Source organism: Strix uralensis, unplaced genomic scaffold (assembly GCF_047716275.1).
Source record: "Strix uralensis isolate ZFMK-TIS-50842 unplaced genomic scaffold, bStrUra1 scaffold_41, whole genome shotgun sequence".
Classification (NCBI taxonomy): domain Eukaryota; kingdom Metazoa; phylum Chordata; class Aves; order Strigiformes; family Strigidae; genus Strix; species Strix uralensis.
The window spans coordinates 527,192-544,114 of NW_027436712.1; positions in this window are offsets into that span (position 1 = coordinate 527,192).

A 16,923-nucleotide genomic window follows, 5' to 3' on the forward strand; every position below is an offset into this window, starting at 1 on the left:
AATGTGAACAGGCACAGAGAAGGTGCTAGCAGGGAATTGTCTGCCTGCCTTTCCCCAGTGCTCTGCAAGCTCTCCAGGACAACATAAAATCTGGGGCTCTGTGCTTTCTTTCGTCTGAACAAGTGTTACTGTTTTCTGCACAAAAGCGATTCTGCGAAGCAATGTGAACAGGCACAGAGAAGGTGCTAGCAGTGAATTGTCTGCCTGCCTTTCCCCAGTGCTCTGCAAGCTCTCCAGGACAACATAAAATCTGGGGCTCTGTGCTTTCTTTCGTTCTGAACAAGTGTTACTGTTTTCTGCACAAAAGCGATTCTGCGAAGCAATGTGAACACTTCTGTTTCCTAGGCACAGAGAAGGTGCTAGCAGGGAATTCTCTGCCTGCTTTTCCCCAGTGCTCTGCAAGCTCACCAGGACAACAGCAGATCTGGGTCTCTGTGCTTTCTTTCGTTCTGAACAAGTGTTACTGTTTTCTGCACAAAAGCGATTCTGCCAAGCAATGTGAACAGGCACAGAGAAGGTGCTAGCAGGGAATTCTCTGCCTGCCTTTCCCCAGTGCTCTGCAAGCTCTCCAGGACAACATAAAATCTGGGGCTCTGTGCTTTCTTTCGTTCTGAACAAGTGTTACTGTTTTCTGCACAAAAGCGATTCTGCGAAGCAATGTGAACACTTCTGTTTCCCAGGCACAGAGAAGGTGCTAGCAGGGAATTCTCTGCCTGCTTTTCCCCAGTACTCTGCAAGCTCTCCAGCACAACATAAAATCTGGGGCTCTGTGCTTTCTTTCCTTCTGAACAAGTGTTATTGTTTTCTGCACAAAAGCGATTCTGCCAAGCAATGTGAACACTTCTGTTTCCCAGGCACAGAGAAGGTGCTAGCAGGGAATTCTCTGCCTGCTTTTCCCCAGTGCTCTGCAAGCTCTCCAGGACAACATAGAATCTGGGGCTCTGTGCTTTCTTTCGTTCTGAACAAGTGTTACTGTTTTCTGCACAAAAGCGATTCTGCGAAGCAATGTGAACACTTCTGTTTCCCAGGCACAGAGAAGGTGCTAGCAGGGAATTCTCTGCCTGCTTTTCCCCAGTACTCTGCAAGCTCTCCAGCACAACATAAAATATGGGGCTCTGTGCTTTCTTTTGTTCTGAACAAGTGTTACTGTTGTCTGCACAAAAGCGATTCTGCCAAGCAATGTGAACACTTCTCCTTCCCAGGCACAGAGAAGGTGCTAGCAGGGAATTGTCTGCCTGCCTTTCCCCAGTGCTCTGCAAGCTCTCCAGGACAACATAAAATCTGGGGCTCTGTGCTTTCTTTCGTCTGAACAAGTGTTACTGTTTTCTGCACAAAAGCGATTCTGCGAAGCAATGTGAACAGGCACAGAGAAGGTGCTAGCAGGGAATTCTCTGCCTGCCTTTCCCCAGTGCTCTGCAAGCTCTCCAGGACAACATAAAATCTGGGGCTCTGTGCTTTCTTTCGTTCTGAACAAGTGTTACTGTTTTCTGCACAAAAGCGATTCTGCGAAGCAATGTGAACACTTCTGCTTCCCAGGCACAGAGAAGGTGCTAGCAGGGAATTCTCTGCCTGCTTTTCCCCAGTGCTCTGCAAGCTCTCCAGGACAACATAAAATCTGGGGCTCTGTGCTTTCTTTCGTTCTGAACAAGTGTTATTGTTTTCTGCACAAAAGCGATTCTGCGAAGCAATGTGAAGACTTCTGCTTCCCAGGCACAGAGAAGGTGCTAGCAGGGAATTCTCTGCCTGCCTTTCCCCAGTGCTCTGCAAGCTCTCCAGGACAACATAAAATCTGGGGCTCTGTGCTTTCTTTCCTTCTGAACAAGTGTTACTGTTTTCTGCACAAAAGCGATTCTGCGAAGCAATGTGAACACTTCTGTTTCCCAGGCACAGAGAAGGTGCTAGCAGGGAATTCTCTGCCTGCTTTTCCCCAGTGCTCTGCAAGCTCTCCAGGACAACAAAAAATCTGGGGCTCTGTGCTTTCTTTTGTTCTGAACAAGTGTTACTGTTTTCTGCACAAAAGCGATTCTGCCAAGCAATCTGAACACTTCTGCTTCCCAGGCACAGAGAAGGTGCTAGCAGGGAATTCTCTGCCTGCTTTTCCCCAGTACTCTGCAAGCTCTCCAGCACAACATAAAATATGGGGCTCTGTGCTTTCTTTCCTTCTGAACAAGTGTTACTGTTTTCTGCACAAAAGCGATTCTGCGAAGCAATGTGAACACTTCTGTTTCCCAGGCACAGAGAAGGTGCTAGCAGGGAATTCTCTGCCTGCTTTTCCCCAGTGCTCTGCAAGCTCTCCAGGACAACATAAAATCTGGGGCTCTGTGCTTTCTTTCGTCTGAACAAGTGTTACTGTTTTCTGCACAAAAGCGATTCTGCGATGCAATGTGAACAGGCACAGAGAAGGTGCTAGCAGGGAATTCTCTGCCTGCCTTTCCCCAGTGCTCTGCAAGCTCTCCAGGACAACATAAAATCTGGGGCTCTGTGCTTTCTTTCGTCTGAACAAGTGTTACTGTTTTCTGCACAAAAGCGATTCTGCGAAGCAATGTGAACAGGCACAGAGAAGGTGCTAGCAGGGAATTCTCTGCCTGCCTTTCCCCAGTGCTCTGCAAGCTCTCCAGCACAACATAAAATCTGGGGCTCTGTGCTTTCTTTCGTTCTGAACAAGTGTTACTGTTTTCTGCACAAAAGCGATTCTGCAAAGCAATGTGAACACTTCTGTTTCCCAGGCACAGAGAAGGTGCTAGCAGGGAATTCTCTGCCTGCTTTTCCCCAGTGCTCTGCAAGCTCTCCAGGACAACATAAAATCTGGGGCTCTGTGCTTTCTTTCGTTCTGAACAAGTGTTACTGTTTTCTGCACAAAAGCGATTCTGCGATGCAATGTGAACAGGCACAGAGAAGGTGCTAGCAGGGAATTGTCTGCCTGCCTTTCCCCAGTGCTCTGCAAGCTCTCCAGGACAACATAAAATCTGGGGCTCTGTGCTTTCTTTCGTCTGAACAAGTGTTACTGTTTTCTGCACAAAAGCGATTCTGCGAAGCAATGTGAACAGGCACAGAGAAGGTGCTAGCAGGGAATTCTCTGCCTGCCTTTCCCCAGTGCTCTGCAAGCTCTCCAGGACAACATAAAATCTGGGGCTCTGTGCTTTCTTTCGTTCTGAACAAGTGTTACTGTTTTCTGCACAAAAGCGATTCTGCGAAGCAATGTGAACACTTCTGCTTCCCAGGCACAGAGAAGGTGCTAGCAGGGAATTCTCTGCCTGCTTTTCCCCAGTGCTCTGCAAGCTCTCCAGGACAACATAAAATCTGGGGCTCTGTGCTTTCTTTCGTTCTGAACAAGTGTTATTGTTTTCTGCACAAAAGCGATTCTGCGAAGCAATGTGAAGACTTCTGCTTCCCAGGCACAGAGAAGGTGCTAGCAGGGAATTCTCTGCCTGCCTTTCCCCAGTGCTCTGCAAGCTCTCCAGGACAACAGCAGATCTGGGTCTCTGTGCTTTCTTTCGTTCTGAACAAGTGTTACTGTTTTCTGCACAAAAGCGATTCTGCGAAGCAATGTGAACACTTCTGTTTCCCAGGCACAGAGAAGGTGCTAGCAGGGAATTCTCTGCCTGCTTTTCCCCAGTGCTCTGCAAGCTCTCCAGGACAACATAAAATCTGGGGCTCTGTGCTTTCTTTCGTCTGAACAAGTGTTACTGTTTTCTGCACAAAAGCGATTCTGCGATGCAATGTGAACAGGCACAGAGAAGGTGCTAGCAGGGAATTCTCTGCCTGCCTTTCCCCAGTGCTCTGCAAGCTCTCCAGGACAACATAAAATCTGGGGCTCTGTGCTTTCTTTCGTTCTGAACAAGTGTTACTGTTTTCTGCACAAAAGCGATTCTGCGAAGCAATGTGAACACTTCTGTTTCCCAGGCACAGAGAAGGTGCTAGCAGGGAATTCTCTGCCTGCTTTTCCCCAGTACTCTGCAAGCTCTCCAGCACAACATAAAATATGGGGCTCTGTGCTTTCTTTCCTTCTGAACAAGTGTTACTGTTTTCTGCACAAAAGCGATTCTGCGAAGCAATGTGAACACTTCTGTTTCCCAGGCACAGAGAAGGTGCTAGCAGGGAATTCTCTGCCTGCTTTTCCCCAGTGCTCTGCAAGCTCTCCAGGACAACATAGAATCTGGGGCTCTGTGCTTTCTTTCGTTCTGAACAAGTGTTACTGTTGTCTGCACAAAAGCGATTCTGCCAAGCAATGTGAACACTTCTGCTTCCCAGGCACAGAGAAGGTGCTAGCAGGGAATTCTCTGCCTGCCTTTCCCCAGTGCTCTGCAAGCTCTCCAGGACAACATAAAATCTGGGGCTCTGTGCTTTCTTTCGTCTGAACAAGTGTTACTGTTTTCTGCACAAAAGCGATTCTGCGAAGGAATGTGAACAGGCACAGAGAAGGTGCTAGCAGGGAATTCTCTGCCTGCCTTTCCCCAGTGCTCTGCAAGCTCTCCAGGACAACATAAAATCTGGGGCTCTGTGCTTTCTTTCGTTCTGAACAAGTGTTACTGTTTTCTGCACAAAAGCGATTCTGCGAAGGAATGTGAACAGGCACAGAGAAGGTGCTAGCAGGGAATTCTCTGCCTGCCTTTCCCCAGTGCTCTGCAAGCTCTCCAGGACAACATAAAATCTGGGGCTCTGTGCTTTCTTTCGTCTGAACAAGTGTTACTGTTTTCTGCACAAAAGCGATTCTGCGAAGCAATGTGAACAGGCACAGAGAAGGTGCTAGCAGGGAATTCTCTGCCTGCCTTTCCCCAGTGCTCTGCAAGCTCTCCAGGACAACATAAAATCTGGGGCTCTGTGCTTTCTTTCGTTCTGAACAAGTGTTACTGTTTTCTGCACAAAAGCGATTCTGCGAAGCAATGTGAACACTTCTGTTTCCCAGGCACAGAGAAGGTGCTAGCAGGGAATTCTCTGCCTGCTTTTCCCCAGTATTCTGCAAGCTCTCCAGCACAACATAAAATATGGGGCTCTGTGCTTTCTTTCCTTCTGAACAAGTGTAACTGTTTTCTGCACAAAAGCGATACTGCGAAGCAATGTGAACACTTCTGTTTCCCAGGCACAGAGAAGGTGCTAGCAGGGAATTCTCTGCCTGCCTTTCCCCAGTGCTCTGCAAGCTCTCCAGGACAACATAAAATCTGAGGCTCTGTGCTTTCTTTTGTTCTGAAAAAGTGTTACTGTTGTCTGCACAAAAGCGGTTCTGCGAAGCAATGTGAAGACTTCTGCTTCCCAGGCACAGAGAAGGTGCTAGCAGGGAATTCTCTGCCTGCTTTTCCCCAGTGCTCTGCAAGCTCTCCAGCACAACATAAAATCTGGGGCTCTGTGCTTTCTTTCCTTCTGAACAAGTGTTACTGTTTTCTGCACAAAAGCGATTCTGCGAAGCAATGTGAACACTTCTGTTTCCCAGGCACAGAGAAGGTGCTAGCAGGGAATTCTCTGCCTGCTTTTCCCCAGTGCTCTGCAAGCTCTCCAGGACAACATAGAATCTGGGGCTCTGTGCTTTCTTTCGTCTAAACAAGTGTTACTGTTTTCTGCACAAAAGCGATTCTGCGATGCAATGTGAACAGGCACAGAGAAGGTGCTAGCAGGGAATTCTCTGCCTGCCTTTCCCCAGTGCTCTGCAAGCTCTCCAGGACAACATAAAATCTGGGGCTCTGTGCTTTCTTTCGTTCTGAACAAGTGTTACTGTTTTCTGCACAAAAGCGATTCTGCGAAGCAATGTGAACACTTCTGTTTCCCAGGCACAGAGAAGGTGCTAGCAGGGAATTCTCTGCCTGCTTTTCCCCAGTACTCTGCAAGCTCTCCAGCACAACATAAAATATGGGGCTCTGTGCTTTCTTTCCTTCTGAACAAGTGTTACTGTTTTCTGCACAAAAGCGATTCTGCGAAGCAATGTGAACACTTCTGTTTCCCAGGCACAGAGAAGGTGCTAGCAGGGAATTCTCTGCCTGCTTTTCCCCAGTGGTCTGCAAGCTCTCCAGGACAACATAGAATCTGGGGCTCTGTGCTTTCTTTCGTTCTGAACAAGTGTTACTGTTTTCTGCACAAAAGCGATTCTGCCAAGCAATGTGAACACTTCTGCTTCCCAGGCACAGAGAAGGTGCTAGCAGGAAATTCTCTGCCTGCCTTTCCCCAGTGCTCTGCAAGCTCTCCAGGACAACATAAAATCTGGGGCTCTGTGCTTTCTTTCGTCTGAACAAGTGTTACTGTTTTCTGCACAAAAGCGATTCTGAGAAGCAATGTGAACAGGCACAGAGAAGGTGCTAGCAGGGAATTCTCTGCCTGCCTTTCCCCAGTGCTCTGCAAGCTCTCCAGGACAACATAAAATCTGGGGCTCTGTGCTTTCTTTCGTTCTGAACAAGTGTTACTGTTTCCTGCACAAAAGCGATTCTGCGAAGGAATGTGAACAGGCACAGAGAAGGTGCTAGCAGGGAATTCTCTGCCTGCCTTTCCCCAGTGCTCTGCAAGCTCTCCAGGACAACATAAAATCTGGGGCTCTGTGCTTTCTTTCATCTGAACAGGTGTTACTGTTTTCTGCACAAAAGCGATTCTGCGAAGCAATGTGAACAGGCACAGAGAAGGTGCTAGCAGGGAATTCTCTGCCTGCCTTTCCCTGTGCTCTGCAAGCTCTCCAGGACAACATAAAATCTGGGGCTCTGTGCTTTCTTTCGTTCTGAACAAGTGTTACTGTTTTCTGCACAAAAGCGATTCTGCGAAGCAATGTGAACACTTCTGTTTCCCAGGCACAGAGAAGGTGCTAGCAGGGAATTCTCTGCCTGCTTTTCCCCAGTATTCTGCAAGCTCTCCAGCACAACATAAAATATGGGGCTCTGTGCTTTCTTTCCTTCTGAACAAGTGTTACTGTTTTCTGCACAAAAGCGATACTGCGAAGCAATGTGAACACTTCTGTTTCCCAGGCACAGAGAAGGTGCTAGCAGGGAATTCTCTGCCTGCCTTTCCCCAGTGCTCTGCAAGCTCTCCAGGACAACATAAAATCTGAGGCTCTGTGCTTTCTTTTGTTCTGAAAAAGTGTTACTGTTGTCTGCACAAAAGCGATTCTGCGAAGAAATGTGAACACTTCTGTTTCCCAGGCACAGAGAAGGTGCTAGCAGGGAATTCTCTGCCTGCTTTTCCCCAGTGCTCTGCAAGCTCTCCAGGACAACATAAAATCTGGGGCTCTGTGCTTTCTTTCGTTCTGAACAAGTGTTATTGTTTTCTGCACAAAAGCGATTCTGCGAAGCAATGTGAACACTTCTGCTTCCCAGGCACAGAGAAGGTGCTAGCAGGGAATTCTCTGCCTGCCTTTCCCCAGTGCTCTGCAAGCTCTCCAGGACAACAGCAGATCTGGGTCTCTGTGCTTTCTTTCGTTCTGAACAAGTGTTACTGTTTTCTGCACAAAAGCGATTCTGCGAAGCAATGTGAACACTTCTGTTTCCCAGGCACAGAGAAGGTGCTAGCAGGGAATTCTCTGCCTGCTTTTCCCCAGTGCTCTGCAAGCTCTCCAGGACAACATAAAATCTGGGGCTCTGTGCTTTCTTTTGTTCTGAACAAGTGTTACTGTTTTCTGCACAAAAGCGATTCTGCCAAGCAATCTGAACACTTCTGCTTCCCAGGCACAGAGAAGGTGCTAGCAGGGAATTCTCTGCCTGCTTTTCCCCAGTACTCTGCAAGCTCTCCAGCACAACATAAAATATGGGGCTCTGTGCTTTCTTTCCTTCTGAACAAGTGTTACTGTTTTCTGCACAAAAGCGATTCTGCGAAGCAATGTGAACACTTCTGTTTCCCAGGCACAGAGAAGGTGCTAGCAGGGAATTCTCTGCCTGCTTTTCCCCAGTGCTCTGCAAGCTCTCCAGGACAACATAAAATCTGGGGCTCTGTGCTTTCTTTCGTCTGAACAAGTGTTACTGTTTTCTGCACAAAAGCGATTCTGCGATGCAATGTGAACAGGCACAGAGAAGGTGCTAGCAGGGAATTCTCTGCCTGCCTTTCCCCAGTGCTCTGCAAGCTCTCCAGGACAACATAAAATCTGGGGCTCTGTGCTTTCTTTCGTTCTGAACAAGTGTTACTGTTTTCTGCACAAAAGCGATTCTGCGAAGCAATGTGAACACTTCTGTTTCCCAGGCACAGAGAAGGTGCTAGCAGGGAATTCTCTGCCTGCTTTTCCCCAGTACTCTGCAAGCTCTCCAGCACAACATAAAATATGGGGCTCTGTGCTTTCTTTCCTTCTGAACAAGTGTTACTGTTTTCTGCACAAAAGCGATTCTGCGAAGCAATGTGAACACTTCTGTTTCCCAGGCACAGAGAAGGTGCTAGCAGGGAATTCTCTGCCTGCTTTTCCCCAGTGCTCTGCAAGCTCTCCAGGACAACATAGAATCTGGGGCTCTGTGCTTTCTTTCGTTCTGAACAAGTGTTACTGTTGTCTGCACAAAAGCGATTCTGCCAAGCAATGTGAACACTTCTGCTTCCCAGGCACAGAGAAGGTGCTAGCAGGGAATTCTCTGCCTGCCTTTCCCCAGTGCTCTGCAAGCTCTCCAGGACAACATAAAATCTGGGGCTCTGTGCTTTCTTTCGTCTGAACAAGTGTTACTGTTTTCTGCACAAAAGCGATTCTGCGAAGGAATGTGAACAGGCACAGAGAAGGTGCTAGCAGGGAATTCTCTGCCTGCCTTTCCCCAGTGCTCTGCAAGCTCTCCAGGACAACATAAAATCTGGGGCTCTGTGCTTTCTTTCGTTCTGAACAAGTGTTACTGTTTTCTGCACAAAAGCGATTCTGCGAAGGAATGTGAACAGGCACAGAGAAGGTGCTAGCAGGGAATTCTCTGCCTGCCTTTCCCCAGTGCTCTGCAAGCTCTCCAGGACAACATAAAATCTGGGGCTCTGTGCTTTCTTTCGTCTGAACAAGTGTTACTGTTTTCTGCACAAAAGCGATTCTGCGAAGCAATGTGAACAGGCACAGAGAAGGTGCTAGCAGGGAATTCTCTGCCTGCCTTTCCCCAGTGCTCTGCAAGCTCTCCAGGACAACATAAAATCTGGGGCTCTGTGCTTTCTTTCGTTCTGAACAAGTGTTACTGTTTTCTGCACAAAAGCGATACTGCGAAGCAATGTGAACACTTCTGTTTCCCAGGCACAGAGAAGGTGCTAGCAGGGAATTCTCTGCCTGCCTTTCCCCAGTGCTCTGCAAGCTCTCCAGGACAACATAAAATCTGAGGCTCTGTGCTTTCTTTTGTTCTGAAAAAGTGTTACTGTTGTCTGCACAAAAGCGGTTCTGCGAAGCAATGTGAAGACTTCTGCTTCCCAGGCACAGAGAAGGTGCTAGCAGGGAATTCTCTGCCTGCTTTTCCCCAGTGCTCTGCAAGCTCTCCAGCACAACATAAAATCTGGGGCTCTGTGCTTTCTTTCCTTCTGAACAAGTGTTACTGTTTTCTGCACAAAAGCGATTCTGCGAAGCAATGTGAACACTTCTGTTTCCCAGGCACAGAGAAGGTGCTAGCAGGGAATTCTCTGCCTGCTTTTCCCCAGTGCTCTGCAAGCTCTCCAGGACAACATAGAATCTGGGGCTCTGTGCTTTCTTTCGTCTAAACAAGTGTTACTGTTTTCTGCACAAAAGCGATTCTGCGATGCAATGTGAACAGGCACAGAGAAGGTGCTAGCAGGGAATTCTCTGCCTGCCTTTCCCCAGTGCTCTGCAAGCTCTCCAGGACAACATAAAATCTGGGGCTCTGTGCTTTCTTTCGTTCTGAACAAGTGTTACTGTTTTCTGCACAAAAGCGATTCTGCGAAGCAATGTGAACACTTCTGTTTCCCAGGCACAGAGAAGGTGCTAGCAGGGAATTCTCTGCCTGCTTTTCCCCAGTACTCTGCAAGCTCTCCAGCACAACATAAAATATGGGGCTCTGTGCTTTCTTTCGTCTGAACAAGTGTTACTGTTTTCTGCACAAAAGCGATTCTGCGAAGCAATGTGAACACTTCTGTTTCCCAGGCACAGAGAAGGTGCTAGCAGGGAATTCTCTGCCTGCTTTTCCCCAGTGCTCTGCAAGCTCTCCAGGACAACATAGAATCTGGGGCTCTGTGCTTTCTTTCGTTCTGAACAAGTGTTACTGTTTTCTGCACAAAAGCGATTCTGCCAAGCAATGTGAACACTTCTGCTTCCCAGGCACAGAGAAGGTGCTAGCAGGAAATTCTCTGCCTGCCTTTCCCCAGTGCTCTGCAAGCTCTCCAGGACAACATAAAATCTGGGGCTCTGTGCTTTCTTTCGTCTGAACAAGTGTTACTGTTTTCTGCACAAAAGCGATTCTGAGAAGCAATGTGAACAGGCACAGAGAAGGTGCTAGCAGGGAATTCTCTGCCTGCCTTTCCCCAGTGCTCTGCAAGCTCTCCAGGACAACATAAAATCTGGGGCTCTGTGCTTTCTTTCGTTCTGAACAAGTGTTACTGTTTTCTGCACAAAAGCGATTCTGCGAAGGAATGTGAACAGGCACAGAGAAGGTGCTAGCAGGGAATTCTCTGCCTGCCTTTCCCCAGTGCTCTGCAAGCTCTCCAGGACAACATAAAATCTGGGGCTCTGTGCTTTCTTTCATCTGAACAGGTGTTACTGTTTTCTGCACAAAAGCGATTCTGCGAAGCAATGTGAACAGGCACAGAGAAGGTGCTAGCAGGGAATTCTCTGCCTGCCTTTCCCTGTGCTCTGCAAGCTCTCCAGGACAACATAAAATCTGGGGCTCTGTGCTTTCTTTCGTTCTGAACAAGTGTTACTGTTTTCTGCACAAAAGCGATTCTGCGAAGCAATGTGAACACTTCTGTTTCCCAGGCACAGAGAAGGTGCTAGCAGGGAATTCTCTGCCTGCTTTTCCCCAGTATTCTGCAAGCTCTCCAGCACAACATAAAATATGGGGCTCTGTGCTTTCTTTCCTTCTGAACAAGTGTTACTGTTTTCTGCACAAAAGCGATACTGCGAAGCAATGTGAACACTTCTGTTTCCCAGGCACAGAGAAGGTGCTAGCAGGGAATTCTCTGCCTGCCTTTCCCCAGTGCTCTGCAAGCTCTCCAGGACAACATAAAATCTGAGGCTCTGTGCTTTCTTTTGTTCTGAAAAAGTGTTACTGTTGTCTGCACAAAAGCGATTCTGCGAAGCAATGTGAAGACTTCTGCTTCCCAGGCACAGAGAAGGTGCTAGCAGGGAATTCTCTGCCTGCCTTTCCCCAGTGCTCTGCAAGCTCTCCAGCACAACATAAAATCTGGGGCTCTGTGCTTTCTTTCGTTCTGAACAAGTGTTACTGTTTTCTGCACAAAAGCGATTCTGCGAAGAAATGTGAACACTTCTGTTTCCCAGGCACAGAGAAGGTGCTAGCAGGGAATTCTCTGCCTGCTTTTCCCCAGTGCTCTGCAAGCTCTCCAGGACAACATAAAATATGGGGCTCTGTGCTTTCTTTCGTTCTGAACAGGTGTTATTGTTTTCTGCACAAAAGCGATTCTGCGAAGCAATGTGAACACTTCTGCTTCCCAGGCACAGAGAAGGTGCTAGCAGGGAATTCTCTGCCTGCCTTTCCCCAGTGCTCTGCAAGCTCTCCAGGACAACATAAAATCTGGGGCTCTGTGCTTTCTTTCGTTCTGAACAAGTGTTACTGTTTTCTGCACAAAAGCGATTCTGCGAAGCAATGTGAACACTTCTGTTTCCCAGGCACAGAGAAGGTGCTAGCAGGGAATTCTCTGCCTGCTTTTCCCCAGTGCTCTGCAAGCTCTCCAGGACAACATAAAATCTGGGGCTCTGTGCTTTCTTTCGTTCTGAACAAGTGTTATTGTTTTCTGCACAAAATCGATTCTGCAAAGCAATGTGAACACTTCTGCTTCCCAGGCACAGAGAAGGTGCTAGCAGGGAATTCTCTGCCTGCCTTTCCCCAGTGCTCTGCAAGCTCTCCAGGACAACATAAAATCTGGGGCTCTGTGCTTTCTTTCGTCTGAACAAGTGTTACTGTTTTCTGCACAAAAGCGATTCTGCGAAGCAATCTGAACACTTCTGTTTCCCAGGCACAGAGAAGGTGCTAGCAGGGAATTCTCTGCCTGCTTTTCCCCAGTACTCTGCAAGCTCTCCAGCACAACATAAAATATGGGGCTCTGTGCTTTCTTTCGTTCTGAACAAGTGTTACTGTTTTCTGCACAAAAGCGATTCTGCGAAGCAATGTGAACACTTCTGTTTCCCAGGCGCAGAGAAGGTGCTAGCAGGGAATTCTCTGCCTGCCTTTCCCCAGTGCTCTGCAAGCTCTCCAGGACAACATAAAATCTGGGGCTCTGTGCTTTCTTTCGTTCTGAACAAGTGTTACTGTTTTCTGCACAAAAGCGATTCTGCGAAGCAATGTGAACAGGCACAGAGAAGGTGCTAGCAGGGAATTCTCTGCCTGCCTTTCCCCAGTGCTCTGCAAGCTCTCCAGGACAACAGCAAATCTGGGGCTCTGTGCTTTCTTTCGTTCTGAACAAGTGTTACTGTTTTCTGCACAAAAGCGATTCTGCCAAGCAATGTGAACAGGCACAGAGAAGGTGCTAGCAGGGAATTCTCTGCCTGCCTTTCCCCAGTGCTCTGCAAGCTCTCCAGGACAACATAAAATCTGGGGCTCTGTGCTTTCTTTCGTCTGAACAAGTGTTACTGTTTTCTGCACAAAAGCGATTCTGCGAAGCAATGTGAACACTTCTGTTTCCCAGGCACAGAGAAGGTGCTAGCAGGGAATTCTCTGCCTGCTTTTCCCCAGTACTCTGCAAGCTCTCCAGCACAACATAAAATCTGGGGCTCTGTGCTTTCTTTCCTTCTGAACAAGTGTTATTGTTTTCTGCACAAAAGCGATTCTGCCAAGCAATGTGAACACTTCTGTTTCCCAGGCACAGAGAAGGTGCTAGCAGGGAATTCTCTGCCTGCTTTTCCCCAGTGCTCTGCAAGCTCTCCAGGACAACATAGAATCTGGGGCTCTGTGCTTTCTTTCGTTCTGAACAAGTGTTACTGTTTTCTGCACAAAAGCGATTCTGCGAAGCAATGTGAACACTTCTGTTTCCCAGGCACAGAGAAGGTGCTAGCAGGGAATTCTCTGCCTGCTTTTCCCCAGTACTCTGCAAGCTCTCCAGCACAACATAAAATATGGGGCTCTGTGCTTGCTTTTGTTCTGAACAAGTGTTACTGTTGTCTGCACAAAAGCGATTCTGCCAAGCAATGTGAACACTTCTCCTTCCCAGGCACAGAGAAGGTGCTAGCAGGGAATTGTCTGCCTGCCTTTCCCCAGTGCTCTGCAAGCTCTCCAGGACAACATAAAATCTGGGGCTCTGTGCTTTCTTTCGTCTGAACAAGTGTTACTGTTTTCTGCACAAAAGCGATTCTGCGAAGCAATGTGAACAGGCACAGAGAAGGTGCTAGCAGGGAATTCTCTGCCTGCTTTTCCCCAGTGCTCTGCAAGCTCTCCAGGACAACATAAAATCTGGGGCTCTGTGCTTTCTTTCGTTCTGAACAAGTGTTACTGTTTTCTGCACAAAAGCGATTCTGCGAAGCAATGTGAACACTTCTGCTTCCCAGGCACAGAGAAGGTGCTAGCAGAGAATTCTCTGCCTGCTTTTCCCCAGTGCTCTGCAAGCTCTCCAGGACAACATAAAATCTGGGGCTCTGTGCTTTCTTTTGTTCTGAACAAGTGTTACTGTTTTCTGCACAAAAGCGATTCTGCCAAGCAATCTGAACATTTCTGCTTCCCAGGCACAGAGAAGGTGCTAGCAGGGAATTCTCTGCCTGATTTTCCCCAGTACTCTGCAAGCTCTCCAGGACAACATAAAATCTGGGGCTCTGTGCTTTCTTTCGTTCTGAACAAGTGTTATTGTTTTCTGCACAAAAGCGATTCTGCGAAGCAATGTGAACACTTCTGTTTCCCAGGCACAGAGAAGGTGCTAGCAGGGAATTCTCTGCCTGCTTTTCCCCAGTACTCTGCAAGCTCTCCAGCACAACATAAAATCTGGGGCTCTGTGCTTTCTTTCCTTCTGAACAAGTGTTATTGTTTTCTGCACAAAAGCGATTCTGCCAAGCAATGTGAACACTTCTGTTTCCCAGGCACAGAGAAGGTGCTAGCAGGGAATTCTCTGCCTGCTTTTCCCCAGTGCTCTGCAAGCTCTCCAGGACAACATAGAATCTGGGGCTCTGTGCTTTCTTTCGTTCTGAACAAGTGTTACTGTTTTCTGCACAAAAGCGATTCTGCGAAGCAATGTGAACACTTCTGTTTCCCAGGCACAGAGAAGGTGCTAGCAGGGAATTCTCTGCCTGCTTTTCCCCAGTACTCTGCAAGCTCTCCAGCACAACATAAAATATGGGGCTCTGTGCTTTCTTTTGTTCTGAACAAGTGTTACTGTTGTCTGCACAAAAGCGATTCTGCCAAGCAATGTAAACACTTCTCCTTCCCAGGCACAGAGAAGGTGCTAGCAGGGAATTGTCTGCCTGCTTTTCCCCAGTGCTCTGCAAGCTCTCCAGGACAACATAAAATCTGGGGCTCTGTGCTTTCTTTCGTCTGAACAAGTGTTACTGTTTTCTGCACAAAAGCGATTCTGCGAAGCAATGTGAACAGGCACAGAGAAGGTGCTAGCAGGGAATTCTCTGCCTGCCTTTCCCCAGTGCTCTGCAAGCTCTCCAGGACAACATAAAATCTGGGGCTCTGTGCTTTCTTTCGTTCTGAACAAGTGTTACTGTTTTCTGCACAAAAGCGATTCTGCGAAGCAATGTGAACACTTCTGCTTCCCAGGCACAGAGAAGGTGCTAGCAGGGAATTCTCTGCCTGCTTTTCCCCAGTGCTCTGCAAGCTCTCCAGGACAACATAGAATATGGGGCTCTGTGCTTTCTTTCGTTCTGAACAAGTGTTATTGTTTTCTGCAAAAAAGCGATTCTGCGAAGCAATGTGAAGACTTCTGCTTCCCAGGCACAGAGAAGGTGCTAGCAGGGAATTCTCTGCCTGCCTTTCCCCAGTGCTCTGCAAGCTCTCCAGGACAACATAAAATCTGGGGCTCTGTGCTTTCTTTCGTTCTGAACAAGTGTTACTGTTTTCTGCACAAAAGCGATTCTGCGAAGCAATGTGAACACTTCTGTTTCCCAGGCACAGAGAAGGTGCTAGCAGGGAATTCTCTGCCTGCTTTTCCCCAGTGCTCTGCAAGCTCTCCAGGACAACATAAAATCTGGGGCTCTGTGCTTTCTTTTGTTCTGAACAAGTGTTACTGTTTTCTGCACAAAAGCGATTCTGCCAAGCAATCTGAACACTTCTGCTTCCCAGGCACAGAGAAGGTGCTAGCAGGGAATTCTCTGCCTGCTTTTCCCCAGTACTCTGCAAGCTCTCCAGCACAACATAAAATATGGGGCTCTGTGCTTTCTTTCCTTCTGAACAAGTGTTACTGTTTTCTGCACAAAAGCGATTCTGCGATGCAATGTGAACAGGCACAGAGAAGGTGCTAGCAGGGAATTGTCTGCCTGCCTTTCCCCAGTGCTCTGCAAGCTCTCCAGGACAACATAAAATCTGGGGCTCTGTGCTTTCTTTCCTTCTGAACAAGTGTTACTGTTTTCTGCACAAAAGCGATTCTGCGAAGCAATGTGAACACTTCTGCTTCCCAGGCACAGAGAAGGTGCTAGCAGGGAATTCTCTGCCTGCTTTTCCCCAGTGCTCTGCAAGCTCTCCAGGACAACATAAAATCTGGGGCTCTGTGCTTTCTTTCGTTCTGAACAAGTGTTACTGTTTTCTGCACAAAAGCGATTCTGCGAAGGAATGTGAACAGGCACAGAGAAGGTGCTAGCAGGGAATTCTCTGCCTGCCTTTCCCCAGTGCTCTGCAAGCTCTGCAGGACAACATAAAATCTGGGGCTCTGTGCTTTCTTTCGTCTGAACAAGTGTTAGTGTTTTCTGCACAAAAGCGATTCTGCGAAGCAATGTGAACAGGCACAGAGAAGGTGCTAGCAGTGAATTGTCTGCCTGCCTTTCCCCAGTGCTCTGCAAGCTCTCCAGGACAACATAAAATCTGGGGCTCTGTGCTTTCTTTCGTTCTGAACAAGTGTTACTGTTTTCTGCACAAAAGCGATTCTGCGAAGCAATGTGAACACTTCTGTTTCCCAGGCACAGAGAAGGTGCTAGCAGGGAATTCTCTGCCTGCTTTTCCCCAGTGCTCTGCAAGCTCACCAGGACAACAGCAGATCTGGGTCTCTGTGCTTTCTTTCGTTCTGAACAAGTGTTACTGTTTTCTGCACAAAAGCGATTCTGCCAAGCAATGTGAACAGGCACAGAGAAGGTGCTAGCAGGGAATTCTCTGCCTGCCTTTCCCCAGTGCTCTGCAAGCTCTCCAGGACAACATAAAATCTGGGGCTCTGTGCTTTCTTTCGTTCTGAACAAGTGTTACTGTTTTCTGCACAAAAGCGATTCTGCGAAGCAATGTGAACACTTCTGTTTCCCAGGCACAGAGAAGGTGCTAGCAGGGAATTCTCTGCCTGCTTTTCCCCAGTACTCTGCAAGCTCTCCAGCACAACATAAAATCTGGGGCTCTGTGCTTTCTTTCCTTCTGAACAAGTGTTATTGTTTTCTGCACAAAAGCGATTCTGCCAAGCAATGTGAACACTTCTGTTTCCCAGGCACAGAGAAGGTGCTAGCAGGGAATTCTCTGCCTGCTTTTCCCCAGTGCTCTGCAAGCTCTCCAGGACAACATAGAATCTGGGGCTCTGTGCTTTCTTTCGTTCTGAACAAGTGTTACTGTTTTCTGCACAAAAGCGATTCTGCGAAGCAATGTGAACACTTCTGTTTCCCAGGCACAGAGAAGGTGCTAGCAGGGAATTCTCTGCCTGCTTTTCCCCAGTACTCTGCAAGCTCTGCAGCACAACGTAAAATATGGGGCTCTGTGCTTTCTTTTGTTCTGAACAAGT